At 37.7% G+C, this 20,980-nt stretch overlaps 1 protein-coding gene across 1 annotated transcript in view; it reads right to left on the bottom strand.

Annotated features, from left to right (window-relative positions):
* Positions 1-20,980, bottom strand: part of itfg1 (integrin alpha FG-GAP repeat containing 1) — a 450,065-nt gene that overhangs the window by 190,551 nt on the left and 238,534 nt on the right. The window lies entirely within an intron of this gene.

Genomic DNA, 20,980 nt, shown 5'->3' with positions numbered 1-20,980 from the left:
AGATTTTCAGAATCTTTTGGTGCATACACAGAAGAGTGAACTGAAAAATGAGTATCATTCCAAGGCATTAACAGACTGTATTAAAAAACCTTGTTAAATACAGAATTGTTAACCGAGATAGTCACATTACGTATCTCTGCTGTCAGTTTTACTGCTCAACTGCTTTTCTCATTAGAAACCATCTGGGAGTTTAAACATCACAGAAATTAACAGATGTTATATGAATGCATTCAATAGGAATTATACAATTCTGGCCAAAGCAGGCGTCTGTGGAAGATAGAAGTTTTGAGTATTGTGAAATTCAGATAATCTTTATTACAGAATTAGTTTTATTAGGTTGTCATGTGAGCTGTGCACTTAAAAAGGAAATTAGGATTGTAAAAACTAGGAAAGAAGCAGCTTTTGAACCATAGTAACAAAACAAGTTAGAAAATGTATGCATGGGATAACATTCAGGTGCGATTGAGGGCTCTTCAGGCACTGTAGACCTCAATGGACTGAGCTCAGTAGGTAGGTTCTAAAACCTCCTCAATCTACTATAGGATTGTGGCTCCTAAGACTATCCCACTGGGAATGGGAAAAAGGCTGAAAATAGGCCAGAGCGGGGATCACTGTGACTCTTCCACACACAAACACACACACACACACTCCACAGTCACATATAGTGACAACCTGCAAAAGCCAATTAACATAACCCGATTAAAAAGAAAAAAAAGAAAAAAGAAAAAAAAAAACTTCTTTGTAATTAACTCCTTCTATGCTTTGGCATTTCCAGCTATAGTAATTCTCATGAAAAGGGACTACTCAATTAAGACAAATGTTAGGGAATAACAGAAGTGAAAGGCAAACTTTAATGCAGCGAGTGACCATTATGAATATCAGGTCAATGTGGAACTCTGATGGCAAATTATAGGGTGAGCAGATTTTCAAAGACCCAAACTGGGACACTTGTGTAACATGTATACCCATGCATAAAGCCTATCCTCATAATGCCCGCTTTATCTCATGATCACTAGAGAGGGGTCATGGCACGTAGAAAAAACACTTTTACAAATAAACACAAGATTTCACATGGTTCTTGAAGTGTGAAGAAATAAATGGTACTGCTCTGTTTTTTTTCTGCTTTTTGTTCCTCGTTGTGATGCTGTTTAATTATAAGACAAGTTGTTAATCAAGCAGGATTTTATCATGATGTTTTGTTTACACTGTTGTAAACATATTGTGACCATGTTTGTTTCAGTGAGGCAATGTTTATCCCACTGAACAACTTTATTAGATGGGACTGTTTGATATTCTTCAGTCATACAGTATATCAGGACTGTTCCTGTCACCAGGATATGAGGTCACCCTCATATATTAAAGTGTCGGTGAAATAGCCACGCCACAGGGTACTTCATTCATGTCTAGTTAATGTTTTGTTCTCCTTACTTGTATTTTATAATTTTACAGTAAGGAAAATTGTTTAAGTTACAGTGGTTTTCAATCTTTTTGACAAATGAACTACTTTAGTTAGAATATCTCTTTGTGGACCCCGTGGGAGGTGGGTGGTTCCACATGGATTAACATTCAATCATGGGAGCAAGGGTCCCTGTGGGACTCTGAGCAACTTGATCAATTTCTAATAGCTAAAGGAGTGGGTTGCTTCTGGGTTTACTAAGCGATGGAGCTTTAGGGGACTGGTGACAATTCATAGCCAGATTTTTGTGGGACTGGCAGTAATGAATTAATGGCAAAGAGCCAGTGAACAAAGAGTAACTTTCTCCCAGTGCATGCAGTCTACTGGAGTTCATTAAGTTGTACTGGGGATCTGTTTGTTGTTAGCAGTGGCTATTGCTAATGTACAAGTTAGTGTGACTGCTGTTTCTTCCCTTTAAAATAGACAAGTTTACAATTCACCAATGCTTTTCAATGAGTGATTTTGAGAATTTCAAACATTTGCATAAAGGAGATCTGATTGAGATATCTCAAAAAACTGAACCAATAAATATCTGATGAAGGAGTGCCTGGCATTTCAACACAATTGGTCCACTTTTGGGCTAGGTTGTTTCATGTGGACAGGACAGACAGAGGCTATCACAAAAAAAGAGTTTCCATAGAGTAAAAATACTTATTTAGTAATTAAGTGTTGCAGTATTAAATAAGACCAAAACTAACTAAATTTAATGCACAAGAAATTTCCATTTATGGGAGCTGGCATAAATATTTCTCACTCACATAATACTCACTGTATTTAACAAATAGCTCCAAAAAGTCCAGTAAGATAAGAACTCTATTTATGTCTATTTATGTGTAGGAAATATTCGAATAAAATGATATCTGCACAGCCTCAATACAGATTTGAAAGGAGTGGCTCATAAGAAATTACATCTTAGTGTTTTGCTGGAATGTTTACTCCTAATTGAACCCCCGTCTAGGAGGATGAAAATTCTTAAGCGACTATTGCACTATAAAAGTTTTGAGCAGTTCCTTGAAATATTTTCTCAGTAAAAATGAGGTGAATGAAGTACTAAGCATGGAAGTCCTATTAGAAAATAATACAGTCTTAAAATTTGGACAGCCAATGGCAGGAAGCTGGGGACTGTGTTGCTAAAGGAACAACACTATGCTGGCTGGCTTGAGTCAGTTGATAGCCTCACTTTACATCTTGGGCACTGTCAATGACTAACGTTTAAGATCACCTGTTATCCCAAACTCATATTTAAAAAATAAGCAAGAAGGTACTTTATATAGCAAATGTTGACTGTTAATTTCTTTCCCAATGCATGTTGAAGGTGTAGCATAACTGCTTTAACACTGCTAATTGAACACTTTTTTATATTAGACATTTGCTCAGGCTTACCCTGTGAATCACTAGTGGAAACTGGACCTTTCACCTTGGCTTCACAGTCCAAAGCCATTAGCCACTACCCTGCACTCTCTGATCAATATCAATATAGTAATACATACATTTATCCAGGGAGGGTTACTATCACATTTTTAAAGAATGTACAGTATTTCGTAGTGCTATATCTTCTGATATTATTCTTTGCTTTGTGGAGGACAGTCGTGCAAGTAGCAGCGTTCATTCAAGAGTTTTAACTTTCTTGTTGATGACTAGTATCTGTAGTCAGTATCACAAAAATTAAGTGTACAGTCAGAGATCAGCTGCAGACTGGCTTGATACAACCAATCTAGGACTATAAGTATTGAAAGCTGTTTTTGGGAGAAAAGCGCTCTGTTCTAGCGTTTGTAAGGCAGCAGCACTAAAAACTACGCAAATAAGCATTCTCTTATTTTCTGCTGATTTTAAATAAAAATATAGGTTCGGTGAAAAAATGGGGTGGTAGAATGGTCTCTGACATGGTAGACCTGTTATTGTGTAAGGCATAACTGACCCTAATAGCTATCTAGGCGGAGTGGTGGGCTCTGAGGCTAGGGAGTTGCACTGGCAAATCGGAAAGGGTTGCCGGTTCGAATCCCGTACATGCCAATATGGACTCTGCTCTGTTGGGCCCTTAAGTGCAAGGCCCTTAACCTGCAATTGCCTAGCGCTTTGAGTAGTTGAGAAAAGCGCTTATAAATGCAAAAATTATTATTATCTCCAAGTAGGGAATTTAAATGGCTGTCCCTGCTTGAGACCAATTTGAGTCAGGCAGTGAATTTGAGCAAAGGGTGAATTGGGGGGGGGGGGGGGGGTCAGATCCCAAACATTTAGACTGAGTGAAGGAATGGGAGGTGAAATGGATCAATGTAAACAACATCGGTCCATACAGGTTCTGAATATCCTCCATATGTCCATGTTGCTGCCATGATGCTGAGAATGATGAGTAGGGTTCTGGCTCCATGTGACTCTGTAGCAAAATGAGAGGGTTAAAAATGGATAGATGCACTGTTTGTTTTTCATATGAGCAAAAGAGTAACCAGACGAGTGCTTACAATGGGACAGCTATGGTCTCATTTGAATATTTAGCAGTTATTTCAGAAATGTATTGATATAGTCATAATTATCAACCCTTTTGTTTATTTTAATGAATATTTTATCACTTATTGTTTTGGATCCTCTTTAGCATTTACATCTATGATCTACAGAACCTGAACTAGGTATTTTAAAACAAGCAATGGATACAAATATTGAAAATGATCCTGATATTAAAAGCTGGTTTGGTACATCACAAAATTAACCAGAAACTCTAGATAAGACCATTACCCAAAAAAGATATTTTTTCAATAACCACAAGTATAATTTTACATAGCATATTTTAATACTGACGCATAGCTGAGAATACTTTGCAAAAGCAAAAGATGAATTAAAATTGAAAGATCGGGTATGGGTACTATTCCAGTAAAGGTGGATTATATCTGTATGTAAGAGGACAATATACAATTTATGTTTTGTAAAAATAAGAATACTACTGCAATCTGAATTGCTGCAGATACTATGGATAAATGCTAACGTTGTTATTTATATTGGAGTTGTTTAACACAGATACACCACCTTCTTTATTCCTACATCTCACGAAAGAGCCACCACCTATAGCAGCTTCTCAAAGGGTACCAAAAGCTGTTTATTTTCCTTTTCTTTATTTCAGCTCAGATTTTTTATAGATATAAAATGGTGTAATCCCTTTAAGTCTTGAGAGACAAAAACTGCCTCTGGGAAACAACCAACTTTCACTCAGCAATCATATGGTTAGTGATTGCCCTAAGTGTCTGCAGATTCTTAATTTGGCACAGTCAAGTGCCAGCACACAGAACCAGTCCCTCCAGCATTCTAAGCCTGTGAGGAGGCTTTTACCACAGGGAAAAAGACCTGCATGGAGTGGTTGGGTTAAGTTATACTATATTCCCAATACTCCCATATGAAATATAAATTAAAGATATTTGCAGTGTTCTCTTGCTGACATAAATAAAAATAGCGAGATACAGTACTCCAGTAGGAACTAAATGACATGGAAAAGTGTTTTATACTGTACAGATATACTCTTTTTTGAAAGATTCAAAGATTGCCAGCCTGCCATATTGCTGTTTTGCTGTTTGCTGGTTTGTAACTACCTACGAGACAGATGGGCATTCCGACTAAGAGAGGGGAAAAATCCTGACCCAGACGGGAAGTCCCAAGTGGATGATCAGGCGTCCTGACCAAGACAGGAAAAAGGTTCCTTACCCGAACGGGTGGCCCCAATGTGGAAGAACGGGCATCCCAACTAGGAATTCCCTTGCCCGACGGGAAGCCCCAGGTGGACGGACAGGTGTCCTGACTGGTTATACCTACATACCTTTCCTGGCTGGGCAGAAGCAAAAGACAGAACGGTAGATGGCTGCAGCCCCTGGATATTGGTGCCTGTTCAGACACCAGCAGGAAGTGCCAGGAATTGTGGTCCAGTAATGCAGCCCTGTTGGAGTCTTGGGGTGCCACAAGAATCTGCTGTAGGGAGATACACTCCCTACTACAGAGGAACCTCAGGTCACGACCATAATTCGTTCCAAAACTCTGGTCGTAACCCGATTTGGTCGTGACCTGAAGTAATGTCCCCCCATAGGATTGTATGTAAATACAATTAATCCGTTCCAGACCATACAAACTGTATAGAAATATATTTTTTTAAAGATTTTTAAGCACAAAAAATAGTTAACTATACCATAGAATGCACAGCGTAATAGTAAACTAAATATAAAAACATTGAATAACACTGAGAAAACCTTGAACAGAGAAAAGTAACATTGCAAAAATTCACACTATAGCCTTACAAACCGCTCGCTGTAAACACTTTTTTTTTAATGAGTTTTAAGCACAGGGAAAAAAATGAACATTTGAAAAATCCGTAATTTAATAAACAACCAAGAAAAAGTAACACTGCAACAATTCACGCTACGAAACCGAAAAATGAACATTTGAAAAATCCATAATACAAAAACTAACCATAAACAACCATGAAAACTAACCTTGCATGAGTCGAGTCTGGCATGAAGGAAGTGAGGAGGAACTGGGTGGAGAGGAGGTTACAGTTTTGAGGGAGAGTCCGGCTCCGCGATGGAGGGATGTTCTCCTTAGGTGTTTTCTCTCTTGTGATTTCTTGATTTTCTGGTGTTTTTAGCTGTTTAGGCTGGTGGATCAGACTTCATGAAATAGTGGTCTAATGTGACTTGCCTTTTCCTACGCATTAAAATTTTTCAGAAATGTGAGATGACATTGTCGGTTCATCATGTTTATCACTCTGTTCGTAACCTCTTTGTCAGGGTGGTTCTTCTCGAAAAAATCCTGGCACTCGTTCCATTTTTCCATGATGGCTTTATTCACATAACTTTTTATAACCGCCCTTTCCTCTTCTTCCCCTGAGGACTGCTCCTCGGTGAGCAACCTATGCTGCTCCTGCTGGAGTTCAGCGAGTTCCTCTGTCGTCAGCTCCTCCTTGTGATCCAGGACCAGCCTCCTCGATGTCCTCATTGTCCACTTCAAGACCCAAGCTCTTGCCCATGGACACAATCTCATCCTCAACAGGAGGCTCAAAGCTTTCTAAGTCCTGTTCAGGAACGCATTCAGGCCAAAGTTTCTTCCAGGCCGAGTTCAAGGTCCGGTACGTGACATCTTCCCAAGCTTTATCAATGAGGTTGATGCAATGAACGATATTAAAATGGTTCTTCCAGAACTCTTTCAGGGTCTAAGACGTCTCCTCAGACACATTGAAACACCTGGTGAATAGTCCTTTGGTGTACAGCTTCTTAAAATTTGAAATAACCTGCTGGTCCATGGGATACAGAAGAGGAGTCGTGTTGGGGGGAGGAACACGACCTTAATAAACTCCTCGACCATATCGTCAACCAAATTTGGAGGGTGTGCTGGTGCATTGTCCATCAGAAGAAGGCATTTTTTAGGCAGATTATTCTCTTTAAGATATCACTTCACAGCGGGAGCAAAAGCCTCATGCAGCCTTTCCAAAAACAAGGTCCTTGTGACCCAACCTTTCGTGTTTGCCCTCCACATCATGGGCAATCTGGCTTTGTGCTGCTTGAAAGCATGAGGGTTCTCAAATTGGTAAACGAGTAGCGGCTTGATTTTTTACGTCGCCACTAGCACTAGCACACAGCAAAATGGTTAACCTGTTCTTCATTGGTTTATGGCCGGGCATAGCCTTCTCTTCCTGGGTAATGTAGGTCCTCTTTGGCATCCCCTTCCAGAACAATCCGGTCTCGTCGCAGTTGAACACTTGTTGCGGGATGTAGCCTTCGTCCTCCACTAATTTTGTGAAATTTTTTCACAAAAAAAAAACTAGCAGCCTCTCCATGCCTTACCACACTATGAATGCCACTTCTCTTATGAAACTTTTCAAACCATCCTCTACTGGATTTAAATTCCTCACTTTCGCCACTTGTAGAAGGATAGTTTAGCAGCAAATCGGCATTAATCTTTCTGGCTTTCTCGCATAACATCGCCTCGCTTATGCTATCCCCTGCAAGTTGCTTCTCATTCAGCCACACTAGCAACAGTTTTTCTACCTCTTCCAGCACTTGAGGCCTCTGCCTGGTTAACACTGTAACTCCTTTCAGCTGCTTTAATGACCACTTTCTGCTTTAGAATAGATTTTGACTTCTTGTACTCGGCGGCAAGATCAGTAACACGAACACCACGCTCATACTTTTCAATAATGTCTTTCTTTAATTCGATTTCAATTTTCTTCGAACCTTTCTTCTCACCACTCTTCACTTGCTTAGAAGCCATGGTTAACTGCAAAATTAATGCAAAGGCACATAAAATACTGTAGAGCACAAAGAGTTCACAGTGAATGCACGCACGTCTGACCGAGAACAATGCAACGTGTGCGGAAATCATCGGTGCGTACAAACCGGAAGGGAAACTGGCTTGTTCGTCAACCGAGTGTGTGGTCGTGAACAGATGCAAAAGTTTGGTGAACTTTTTGGTCGTAACCCAATTTGTACGTGTTCAGAGACGTTCTTGAACCGAGGTTCCACTGTATTTGGGATTTCAATATGACCAAGAAGAGCTTCCATCTGGAGAAGCCCAGGCACCGGAAGTACTCCATGGTCTTCAATAAAAGGGACCGCACTGCCTTGTCCAGGTAAGTTGGAGCTTGGAGGGAGGAAAGAAGGCAACACTGGACTAGAGGAGAGCAGTGAGGTGGTGGGAGAAAGAGGAGAGGAGGAGAAAGGAAGAAGAAACTTGTATTTGTGCTGGTGTTTACAAGATATTTGCACTAAACGTCCCCTTTATTTGAACACAGGATTGTCTTGTGTGTTCATGTTTGGGGCTCACTGGTGCCCTCTAGCCTTCACTGTTGGTGCCTTTAAAGGTACACCTGTGGTACATCTGGAAAGGATTCGTTTTCTTACTGCCACCTACAACCCTGATATTGACAGCAGCAGCTCTTTTTTATCCAAGCCAGATGTTCTTATGTGTGTTTGGGGGGTTGTTGTCTGTTTATTATAATATATAATAACTAGGTTGGAACTTGAATACTATTGTACCTTGTAATTAAAGATTGATGTCAGTATTTGAATATCAACAGAGGCTAAGCATCATGAACATAGTTGCAGAGAGGAGGAACCAAAAAAGCTGAAATAGCATTTACTAACAGATACAAAAAGGAGGTTTGGAAGAGAAAGAAGTCCTGCAATTGGTTTATAAGCAGCAAAAATAATAGTGTTGAAGCAAACAGTTTTGCAAGTCACCAGCAGTAATTGGGCAAGAAGCCAGTATAGTTGAGCCAAATGGGGATCAAGGTGGCCAAAGCAATAAAGAACCAAATGGCATTCATTATGCAAAAGAATTCCTATATATAGCCTTATTGTCCTCTTGCACTTGCTCTCTTATAGGAATACATGAAATACTGTGATACTCAGAGATATAAAGACAATAGAAGAAGGCGATCCTGGTGACCCAAGGTAATGATTTGTATTATGGATGTTATTAATTTTATTTGAATATATCTATGATTATAATGTTTTCAATTATATGGGAATACCCTGTTAAAAAAGGAGTAAGAGTTAGAGTAGGGAAATCATTTTGGCATTGGAATTAGTCCAGGTACTGCAAAAGCTATAGACCAAGGTGGGTCTCACCCATCATTAGCAGTGTTATTGCCCAAATCTGCACCACTCTACAAGTAGGCAAGTTGGAGTAAACCAATATGAACAAGATGATAAATATATTTCCATGCTCCGTATCACCTACTATAAGCAAGGGTGCTACTTGCAAGAATATGGGTATATTTTACTCATTTGAAGCGCAGAAACAGTTGTTGGTTATGTTTTTTTTCTCTCATTTTCATATTACATTATAAACCATTTTCATATAATAGGTGTTCCTGAAATGGTTTTCAGACACATTTGCTGCCCACACAACTATAGGAAAAAGTCTAAATTAAATTAGTTCTATAATCATACATAATGTATTGTTATTTTGAAATGCTGAATATTAAGATGAAGTGTGCAACCCCTACCTTTCAAATGTTATAAAACACATCCATTTGCAGTTCTAAATTTTTTAATACTGTCACAAAAAAGTTTAGTTTCTGACTTTTTTTCCTGTTACCTCCTTATGCAATCATGATTGCTTTTAGCATAGCCTATATCTATCGCTTTACACATTTCATGCATATTTTCTTGTTTTAATAAAACTTAACTGTGATGATGCCCACCTTGAAATGTACAATAAAAAGACTGTGTGAAAGTCTAAGTACAAGGCAGATTAAATTCTGCTTTCAAAGAAACAGCATCGACTTCGACTCTTTCAGTTTCCCAGAAACAAACTAATGTCATATCAAAAAAAGTGCACAGGAAAAAAGTTAACTGACAAACTGCATGGTGACAAATGCATACTGAAAAACCACAAATGAGTGTAGGTAATGGGCTGATCTTTTCATCTCGGCCAGTTGGTGTGAAGAAAAGCTCAGGGATATTTGCACTCTTACAAAAACGACAAATCCCTCGCTCATTAAAATGTTATTAGCGTTAGGTTTGTTGCCTTGTGATGAAATTCCAGCTGCTTTTGAAGAGCTAGTGAATACTTTAAAATGTAAAGCATGCTATATCACAAAAGGAAAATGGAAATTTGATTTTACGTTGGTGTATTAATGTCTTAAAGGCAATATCTCTGCATATTTCATTTTTTGTGATCTTTGTGGAATAAGTGAGATTTTCCCATTAACAATATCACACATGCAAAACGAAATGGGAATCAATAAAATTAGTATATCAATGTCTTAAAGGTACAGTCTTTGTGCATAGACTTACATATGAAATGTGAGCTAATAATTGAGTGTTGGTGTGATTTGAAGGAGGAACAGAGACTGGAAAAAATACCTGCTATTGAATGCATTTGTGTAGGTGAGAGTTAACAAGCATTTTGTTAAATAGAACGGTGCAACAATGTGTTATTTGTTAAAAAAACATATTTCAGTCTGAAAAGTATATACCAAGACATTATGCCTGTACCTACTGAAAGTATTTAAACTTTTAATTATAAACTGAAATGGATGTTTGCCCATACCACCATTCCTTTGTCTAAATCAAGGCGTGTCCAGCTTAACTTTTGCCTGCAACATTGAAATATGAACAGGTGCCACTTTTAGTCTTGTTGCAAGACTCATAGCACACACACCCATTTATTTGCATAGTTTGTGGTCAAACTTAATTTCTGTTATGTGAGCAGCATTTCTTTTCATGTTATTTTGTTTTGTTAGGCTACAGGTACACTATATTCCTTTTGTAATACTGAAAACAATATATTCAAATAAATAAAACTTGCCCCATGTCATGGTACTAGCTGCACCTATGTATTACTGCGTACATTCTTCCTGTGTGCATTTGTCCTGCATGCTTTTGTTGTTATCAACCCTATTCTTAAAATTCAATGTTATTTGCTTCTATATCACTTCTCCTCAATTTGGGGATATTAGTATAGTGTAGTATATTAGTAGTGCTGCTGGCACACCTGTAAAGCTGACAATTTCTCCTATTCCCCTTTTATGTCACCAGGATGTAAACAACAGGATTTAAATTAATACATAATAAACTGTAGGAAACACTCAAGAGCAGACACAAACGCAGAGACACAGATATAACAGCAAAATAAACAGGCAGTTTAACAACAAAATAAAGGATAATTACACTAAGGGATGATAAAGTACAAAACGAGGAATGATAACGCCTTCAAAACCATAGCCAGTACACTTCCTCTTTCCAAAAACCACCATTCTCCATAAAATTGATCTTCCTTCTGCCTGGTCAAATGAGCCCTTGTCAACTACTACTATCCAGTAACTACATGCTCCCTTCTTTAAGGTGAAAGAAGGCCTATTAAGTTAAGGAACATAACCACTTTGGAATTACTTTGTTAAGTAACCAAGGTCCTGGATTATCTCACTTATATTATCCCACCATATTTGTAAAGCTCCCACTAAAAGTGCACAACTTTCCTGTACTTTTCTCTCACCATAAGCTTAACTTGCTGAGGACCACAATGGCTGATTTCCTCAGTAAGCTTGTGAAGTTACAACATTATGCGCTATAGCAGCTTGGGGAACTTGAAACCCATTAATAGAATCATTTCTACTTGATTCCATGTAATAATACACCATGCACCTCAATAGTAACACTTACTTACAACAGATGTAGCTACCTATATATCCTTCACAACTTCTATCTTTTTGGGTAAAAAAAAAGAATGCAAGTTTTATTTTTAAGTTATTTTTTAATACTTAATATATACATTTTTAAAAAGCTTTATGTAAAAGTAAAAAAACAACAAATTCAGTGGATTCAAAAAGAACTCAGACTCCTTCACTTTCTGCACACTTTACTGTGCGGTCGATTTAATTTTAAATGGATACATTTTCCATTTTTGCTCATCTACAACACATACTGATAAAGTGAAAACATGCTTTCAGAAAGATTTGCAAATTTCCTAAAGATCAGAAACTGAAAATTCTCATTTATATAAGCACTTAAACCCTTTGCTCTGCCATTCCAAATTGTGGTCAGGTGCAATGTTTTTTCTTTGGCTATCCTTGAGATGTGTCTAGAACTTGACTGACGTTCACCTATGGCAATTTGTATTGCTTGGACATTTTTTTAGAAAGGCACACACCTGTGCATATACGTTCCTACAATGTATACAGCATATCAGTTCAGAAACCAAGATCTGAAGCTTTGCAAATTCCCAGGAGCAAAGTGACCTCAAAAATTGTGAAAAGGAAGGAGTTTGGAACTACAATGACTCTTCCTAGGCAATTGAGTAACTGGGCAAGAAGAATCTGATGGTCATTCAAACAGTGCCTTCTGCCGAGATCAGAGAACCTGTAAGCCATTTCAACAGCATTCCATTCATGAGGTGTGAATGGAAGAGTAGTTGACTCCTGCTTAGAGTTTGCCAAACAAAATTTATTGGGCTCTGAGAGCATGAGGAAAAAATATTCTGTGGTTTGAGGAGACAAAAATTGAACTCTTTGGCAAGAGCTATAAGATCTATGTCTGGCAAAGACCAGATGCTCCTTATAATACCATCTCTATGGTGAAACATGTTGGTGGCAGCATCAGAGGCAGGGAGACTGATTTATATTGTGGGAAGGATGAATGCAGACAAATACAGAGAGGTCCTTGAAGAAATCCTGCTTCAGAAGTGTACATGAACTTGGACTGAGGTGATGGTTTACATTTGGGCACAAAAATGACCTGAGGCATACAGCCAAGACAATGCTGGATTGGCTTTAGGACAAGTCTCTGACTGTCCTTGAGTGGCCCAGCCAAATCCCAGAAGTAAACCTCATAGAACATCTGTGGAGACCTTAAGATGGCAGTTTATAGATGCTTCCAAACCAATTTAACAAGAGCTTGAGAGGATCTGCCAGGTAGAATGGAATAAATTGCTGAAATCCATGTGCACAAAGGAGAGACAGACTTACCCAAGCTGAATCAAATGTATAATTGCTGCCAAAGGGGCTTCTACAATGTGCTGAATTAACGGCAGGGATATTTATATGAATGAGAGATTTCAGTTTTTGATATTTTTATTAAACTTGCAAACCTTTCTGAAAACATGTTTTCAGTTTGTTATTATGGGGTATTGAGTGTAGCTTGATGGGTAAAAAATTCAAATTTATCCATTTAAACTAAATCTACAATACAATACAGTATACACAAGGTAAAGGGCTCTGAATATTTTCTGAATCCAGTGTATTCAATTCTAGCTGGCTTTTATAATGCTCTAATAGTAAGATATCCATTTTCCAGCTAACACAACAAAATAAAATTAATCGTCTTTGGGATCATGAAGAGTCACCAAATATTCTGGCAAAAGCTCAGTACACAATCCTCTGAAGGGCAAACACAAACACACAGACACTCGTGCACACACACACACAAACTCTAGCACAAGCATGCCAGGAGAATTTAATGCTGCCAATCAACATAACAGCATGTGTTTGAACCGTGGGCGGAAACCATAGCATCAAGAGAAACCTCATGCAAACACGGAATGTAAAATCCACACAGGTTATCTTTTTATGCTGTTCATTTCTAAAAAGCTCTGCAGAAAGGGGTAATGAGCTAAAAGCACTGAATACCTAGCCTTTATCTGAACTTCCCTTAACTGTTACATAGCCATTTTTCAATCAAGGTAGAAATCACTAATATTTATTAATCAGGAATATGTACTATGCTGTTAAGGCTTAATTTTACAATATTTCCAATTTACTGTCTAAATCATATCTGTATAATTGAATCTTTTCTCACTACAAGTACAGCATGTTTAGCCATTTTTGGTTGCTTAGAAACTGATTACCGATGCATGAAGGTCATATGCTTGGAAACAAGTAAGCAAAAGCTAATGTGTTCTGCTTTGAACTAATTACATAACAATAAAGGCATACAGTAAATACAAACTGATATAAAATATTCTATGAATATTTTAAGAATGATTATTTTTTCATATTCATCAAAACTTTTTCTGCTGGCCTGCTACCAGGTTAAACACAATTACTTGACTGAAGCTTCCATTCCTTTTACCCATTTATTTATTATTAATATTAAACTCATTAAAGGTATTTCATGGTTATGGGGTCTAGAGCCCATTGGGCACAAAAAAGGAACCAACACTGGAAAGAATTTTAGTTCAAGACATGGCCTACTCATGCACATGCTAATTTCAAGTCACCAGCTAAACTAACACACACTTCTTTGGAATGTGTGAGTACCTGGAGAAAATCCCTCATGGAATTCCCCAGTGGAAATGGATCATGGCAAAGAGGGACTTTGCAATTAATTCCAATTCATCTGATCACTCTTCATAACATTCTGGAGTATATGCAACTTGCCATCATAAAAACTGAGGCAGTAAACTTTGTGAAAATTAATATTTGTGTCATTCTTAAAACTTTTGGCCATGACTGTGTGCACTTGTTGATTTGTTACTTCCCACAGTAAAAGCAAAACAAAAGAATGAAGAAACTCCCAAAGGAGCGGAACTGCAGTATGACTGAAATGGCAAATGCCAGGACCCTAAAAACATTAATTTTTTTGAAATGGTTTTCCTAAGGGGTCCCTTACGAAAGAGAAATAGGGGGGAAGCCAAACAGTTTCTTCATACACAGAAGCACCAACAGTATCTGCTAAAAGTAGTGATAGACTGACTCAGGAGAGACAGAAATTTAGTAGGGATTGTCCAGTGGTACACCTACTGTATTTGGAATGTGTGAGTACCTGGAGAAAATCCCTCATGGACACAGGGAGAATGTGCAGACTCCACACACACAACTACTGGGTGAGCAATTCAAATTCAGGTTGCTGGACTACATTATTATTATGGTTCACCAAACACTGTTCAAATAAATTTGAGATTTATACAAAGAAAAGAACACATTAGCTGACTAGAATCAGATATTAAAAAATGGTGTATTCACTTTCATGTTAAATGCATTTTTTAACCCAAGTTAAAAAATGTACCTCTTTAAACAAAAGCTTTTCCATCAATAATAAATCATTGTACTAGCTTTGAAGCAATGCTTGTCCTAAACTGATTTGTTTAGTGAATATATGCAAGGCTGTTAAAGTTCAACATTTTATGCAGGAGACCTTGGCATCACAGTCAATCCAAACATTCAAATTTATGCCCACCTTTTTAAAATGCAAAGACTTTTGTGAATTGTAAAATGTGCCATGGTAAACTAACAGATAATCTAATCTTCCAAAAGGTGACTTATCTAGAGTAATAATTTGATGATGTTCCATTTTTTAGCTGCATACATTATGAAATTGCCCAAGCCTGTTTTACAAGCTCACATTAAGCAGATCTACTTTATTAAAAAATGGAAAACACAAAGGCTAGAAGTAATGACACATTTATTTCTATCAATCAAAACAAATAGCTTAAGACATTCTTTCATAATACATTACATTTTATAATTTTTCTTTCATGAGAACAGCTGCTAATACATGAGATTTTAAGATTTATATTCAAAACTATACAGAAGCAAGCACTGGTTGAAAAATATGTATTAATAAATGAAGGAGCTTCTTTTGTTGTATAATAGCTTAGTACCACACAAAATCTGCTTTCTACCAAATGACTTATCACCTAAAAAAAGTGCAAAATATTATAAATGTTGTATTGAATAGCATGAAGCCTTGATGAATGTAATGATCTACCTACTTATCATTAAACTTTATAAACCTGCTTAATCCAACTTTAGAGTCTCCGGGAACAAAAGCCTATCCCAGATAAACTGGGCCCAAGGCAGCTTCCGACCCTGGATAGGGTAACAATACAAAAGGATCTTACTCACTCACTCACATACCTACATAGTGTGCTAAAAGGGAGAACATGCAAACTGTACATAGGCAGAAGATCAACCCCAGTATCCAGGAGCTTTGAGACATCAAAACTAACCACAGTGCCTTCATTCTTCATTTCTTAATTAAAATAATGACCTACCAGCTGATGGTGCCATAATCAATTTACAGCTTTACTTTTTGAGATCATACACAGTTTTAAGATAATTTTCAAAATGAGTTCTAAGGTATGGAACAGGAACGTAGATGGGAAACAGGTAGCTGTGGCTACTTGATCTGGGTGCAGGTATTGCCTTTCAAATGTTTAGTTTGCTTTAGCAGGTTATATCACCTCTCAAAATCTGAAGACTGCTTTTTTTGTTTTTTTCTTAAAATTACATCATAAGGGGGGAAAAATGTGTGGTTGCTCAGAAATAATCATGGCTCTATCCACCTCCTCCGAAAATCCTTTACAGTAAATATTCATACCATTCTACAGTCGTGGCACTAGGGTGTTGTACCGTGTTAGCCATTATGAATGTAGAGAAAAGCCAAGCAAAATGACACCTTTTATTGGCTAACTAAAAAGATTACAATATGCAAGCTTTCGAGGCAACTCAGGCCCCTTTTTCAGGCAAGATGTAACACAGAAACTGGAGTTCCCTGTGTTTATATATACACACTAGGACAAGAAACAACATTGGTAAATCTTTAAATAAGAAATTTTAAATGTAAAAAATTAATAGATTCATTCAGGCTAGGGTTAATTTAACAAGAGAGAAAATAACAATGTATTATCAAGATCTCTGGATAAGATAACTGTCCAATAAAGTCTTTTGAAGTTTGTAATGAATTTTTTCAAAACAATGTGGATCTGTAGACAGGTTGTCTGTCATTCTGAGAGAAATAAACAATCCTCATATCTTGCCATAAAACTCTTGTCTCTATTCAATCCATGTTGTAATGTATTAAATTTTAGCATGAGTTTAACTTCCCATTCTTTTCTCTCTTGCTGTGTTTTGAAGTTGCCCATAAGCACTGTGACTTTAAAGTCCCTCTCATAGTGTCCATGGCTACATCCAGGACACCACTGACTTCTTAAAAAAACTGTCTGCTTTAGGCCCCTTACCTGAGGGAACCTTACTGGCCACAATGGATGTTGATGCACTTTACAAAAACATCTCCCATGATGATGGCATATTGGCATGTGAAATGTACCTCAAACAACATGATTTACCCACAAAGTCAGTAATAGAAATGATAAAATTCACTCTGACACATAATCTATTCTCTTTTGGACAAGATTGCTCCTTGTAACAAATGGGGACTGCAATGGGCTGTCGGTTTGCACCTCACTATGCAAACCTATTTATGGCAAAATTGGAGGAAGATTTCATGTCAATGTGCATCGTAAAACCCATGTTGTATCTCTGTTACATAGATGACATCTTCATAATCTGGACTGCCAGTAAGAAGGACCTCCTCCATTTTCATAATGAATATAATTGTTTTCACCCCAACATAAAGCTGATGCTGAATTACTCAAAAACAGAAGTCAGCTTCCTTGACACCACCGTTCAACTGAAAGACAACACCCTTGTAACTTCTGTTTTTCACAAACCGATAGACAGATGGACCTACCTGAAAAGTGATAGCTTCCACCCCAAGCATATAAGGTGCTCCATTATTTTCAGCCAAGCAATGCGGTACAATCGTATTTCCTCAGACCTGACAGACCGGAATAAACAACTGCAGGAGCTCAGACAAGATTTCATCAGACAAGGTTACACCCCCAAAACAACAGACACTCAAATAAGAAGAGCTACTGCCATACCCAGAGACAACCTTCTGGAATATAAAAACAAAGACAACAAGAACCGCATCCCCCTTGTTGTCACCTACAACCCACATCTTGAAACACTTTGAAAAATTATAAAAGAACTTCAGCCAATACTAAACAATGACCAAACACTGAAAAATGTATTTCCTGAACCTCCCCTCCTGGCATACAGACAACCACCAAACCTTCAACAACTAATTGTCCGAAGCTCCCTAAGTGTAATCCAACAGAAAATGGCACATCTCCATTCCTACAGAAAAGATGCAAAACATGTGCCCACATCTATAATACAGACTGTATAGTTATACCACACTGCCGACTTGAACATCACATAAAGGGATCATTTTCCTGCAGATCATCTAATGTAATCTGCATGAAATGTCCTGACACTGCACTCTATGTGGGAGAAACTGGACAAACACTCCGCCAGAGAATTAATTTACACAGGTTCCTCATTAAACATGGCAACACAGATGTTCATGTAGCAGCCCACTTCAACAGCCATGGACACTGTGAGAGGGACTTTAAAGTCACAGTGCTTATGGGCAACTTCAAAACAGCAAGAGAGAAAAGAATGGGAAGTTAAACTCATGCTACAATTTAATAAATTACAACATGGATTGAATAGAGACAAGAGTTTTATGGCCAGATATGAGGATGTCTACAGATCCACATTGTTTTGAAAAACTCATTACAAACTTCCAAAGAATTTGTTGGACAGTTATCTTATCCAGAGATCTTGACAATACACTGTTCTTTTCTCTCTTGTTAAATTAACCCTAGCCTGAATGAGTCTATTAATTTTTTACATTTAACATTTCTCATTTAAAGATTTACCAATGTTGTTTCTTGTCCCAGAGTGTGTATATAAACATAGGGAACTTCAGTCTCTGTATTGCATCTTGCCTGAAGAAGGGGCCTAAGTTGCCTCGAAAGCTTGCATATTGTAATCTTTTTAGTTAGCCAATAAAAAGTGTCATTTTGCTTGCCTTTTCTCTACAGTCATGGCCAAAAGTTTTGAGAATGACACAAGTGCTGGTTTTCACAAAGTTTGCTGCTTCAGTGTTTTTAAATCTTTTTGTCAGATGTTTCTGTGGTATACTGAAGTAGAATTACAAGCATTTCATAAGTTTCAATGGCTTTTATTGACAATTACATTAAGTTAATGCAAACAGTCAATATTTGCAGTGTTGGCTGTTCTTTTTGTAGACCTCTGCAATTCACCCAGGTAATGCTGTCAATCAACTTTTGGGCAAAATCCTGACTGATGGCAGCCCATTCTTGCATAATCAATGCTTGCAGTTTTGTGGGTTTTTGTTTGTCCACCCGCCTCTTGAGGATTGACCACAAGTTCTCAATGGGATTAAGGCCTGGGGAGTTTCCTGGCCACGTTTTGTTCCCCGAGCCAATTAGTTATCACTTTTGCCTTATGGCATGGTGCTCCATCATGCTGGAAAAGGCACTGTACGTCACCAAACTGTTCTTGGATGGTTGGGAGAAGCTGCTCTCAGAGGATGTTTTGGTACCATTCCTTATTCATGGCTGTGTTCTGAGGCAAAATTGTGAGCGGGTCCACTCCCTTGGATGAGAAGCAACCCCACATATGAATGATCTCACAATGCTTTACTGTTGGCATGACACAGGACTGATGGTAGCGATCACCTATTCTTCTCCAGACAAACTTTTTTCCAGATGCCCTAAACAATCGGAAAATGGATTCATCAGAGAAAATGACTTTAACCCAGTCCTCAGCAGTCCAATCCCTATCCCTTTTACAGAATATCAGTCTGTCCCTGATGCTTTTCTTGGAGAGAAATGGCTTGTTTGCTGCCCTTCTTAACACCAGGCCATCCTCCAAATAATAATAATAACTCTGCTTCTGTAGACTAGAACTTTTTTATTATTAGTAAAGAGGAACAACAGGATATGGAGAGTGCCACATCAAAAAGAGAATAAGGTCCCCACCTCACCAGCAACCCCCCCCCCCCCCACTTCATTTGGAGAGAACTGGAATTAGCTACCACCACACTACCCTTGCCGCCCCTAATGAATCCTTTAATAATTCACTTGCTTTTATTTACATTAGATTACACTTTATTAATTCCCAAGGAAAAAATCAAATGTATACTGCAGCAAAAACATAAAATATGAAGTACAATATAATACAATTGAGTAATACATATAATAAATATTATGTTGAAAATAACTAGTATATTGAGGTCTGTACTACTGTTTTGTTTTACCTATACTGAAATGTTATGCATGGTGGTACAGTGGCTAGTGCTGTGGCCTTATGTATTTAGTGTCCAGGGGCAGAATGCTGTACCTTGTCATTGTCATTATGGAGTTTCAATGATCTCCATGTGACCATGTGGATTCAGTATTTCCACTCACACTAGCTTTCCACCTGCACTTCTTAAGAGGTACCATGCTCAAGACTTTTATGTTTTTTTATGTTCATCTATACCTTTTTAATACAATTAAGTAAATGATGGGCTCCAAAAACTGGATTATAGTTTAATCAATAAGATATTTTGCTGACTTTACCCAATTATATTATGTTGTATGATGCTTATAAAGTAATCTCTTATAATATTTCATCTAGTCAGTTTATGACATGAGTCGTTCTTGTTTAGATGTATTTCATTCTCATTTTAGTTCAATGAAATGCAATGCTGTGTCATAGTTACATCTATCCATTTCCTGAAGCTGTGTTATCTATTACTGTGTCACTCACTATTCTTCACCCGCCTCACTAGTTAAAGTGAACCTCATAAGAAGTTAACATTGTGGTGGATTTCAAATTAACTGTAAATGCAAGATTATGCCTGTCAGTCTTCCCAAGTACTTGCATATTGTTTTTCTTAATTTCTCTTGTGTCTCTTGTGTCAAAAGGACAGATTAATTGATTTGTTCTTTGAGTGACTGAAGTGGGAACGTTTGGCTAAGGATATAATATGAATATGAATTGCACATTTAGTACATGTCCTGTAAAATTAAAATGATTTATTCAACACATATTAACCTTTCATACAGCATTTCATAAATGCCATGTTTAAATGACATCACTCATCAGGAGTGAAAGTTATTAAATGTATCTAGGATTAATAAAAATCAGTATCAGACAGGGTCCAGCATATTCTTCTCTGATTGTTTCTGAAAAAAAAAAAACAAGGAAATTTACCCTGCACTGTATTTGAGTATGAAGTTATAAAATCAGAATTTGAAGCAAGTAATAAGAACTTGTATGTTGGGAGAAGGATGCTAAGGATAGAGCAGCCAGGCAGGAGAAAAAGAGGAAGGCCTAAGAGAAGGTTTATGGATGTGGTGAGAGAGGACATGCAGGTGATGGGTGAAACAGAACAAGATGCAGAAGACAGA

This window comes from Erpetoichthys calabaricus, chromosome 9 (genome assembly GCF_900747795.2).
Source record: "Erpetoichthys calabaricus chromosome 9, fErpCal1.3, whole genome shotgun sequence".
Classification (NCBI taxonomy): domain Eukaryota; kingdom Metazoa; phylum Chordata; class Cladistia; order Polypteriformes; family Polypteridae; genus Erpetoichthys; species Erpetoichthys calabaricus.
Note: the sequence above shows the minus strand (reverse complement) of the source record. Positions and strands in the feature narration are given on the sequence as shown.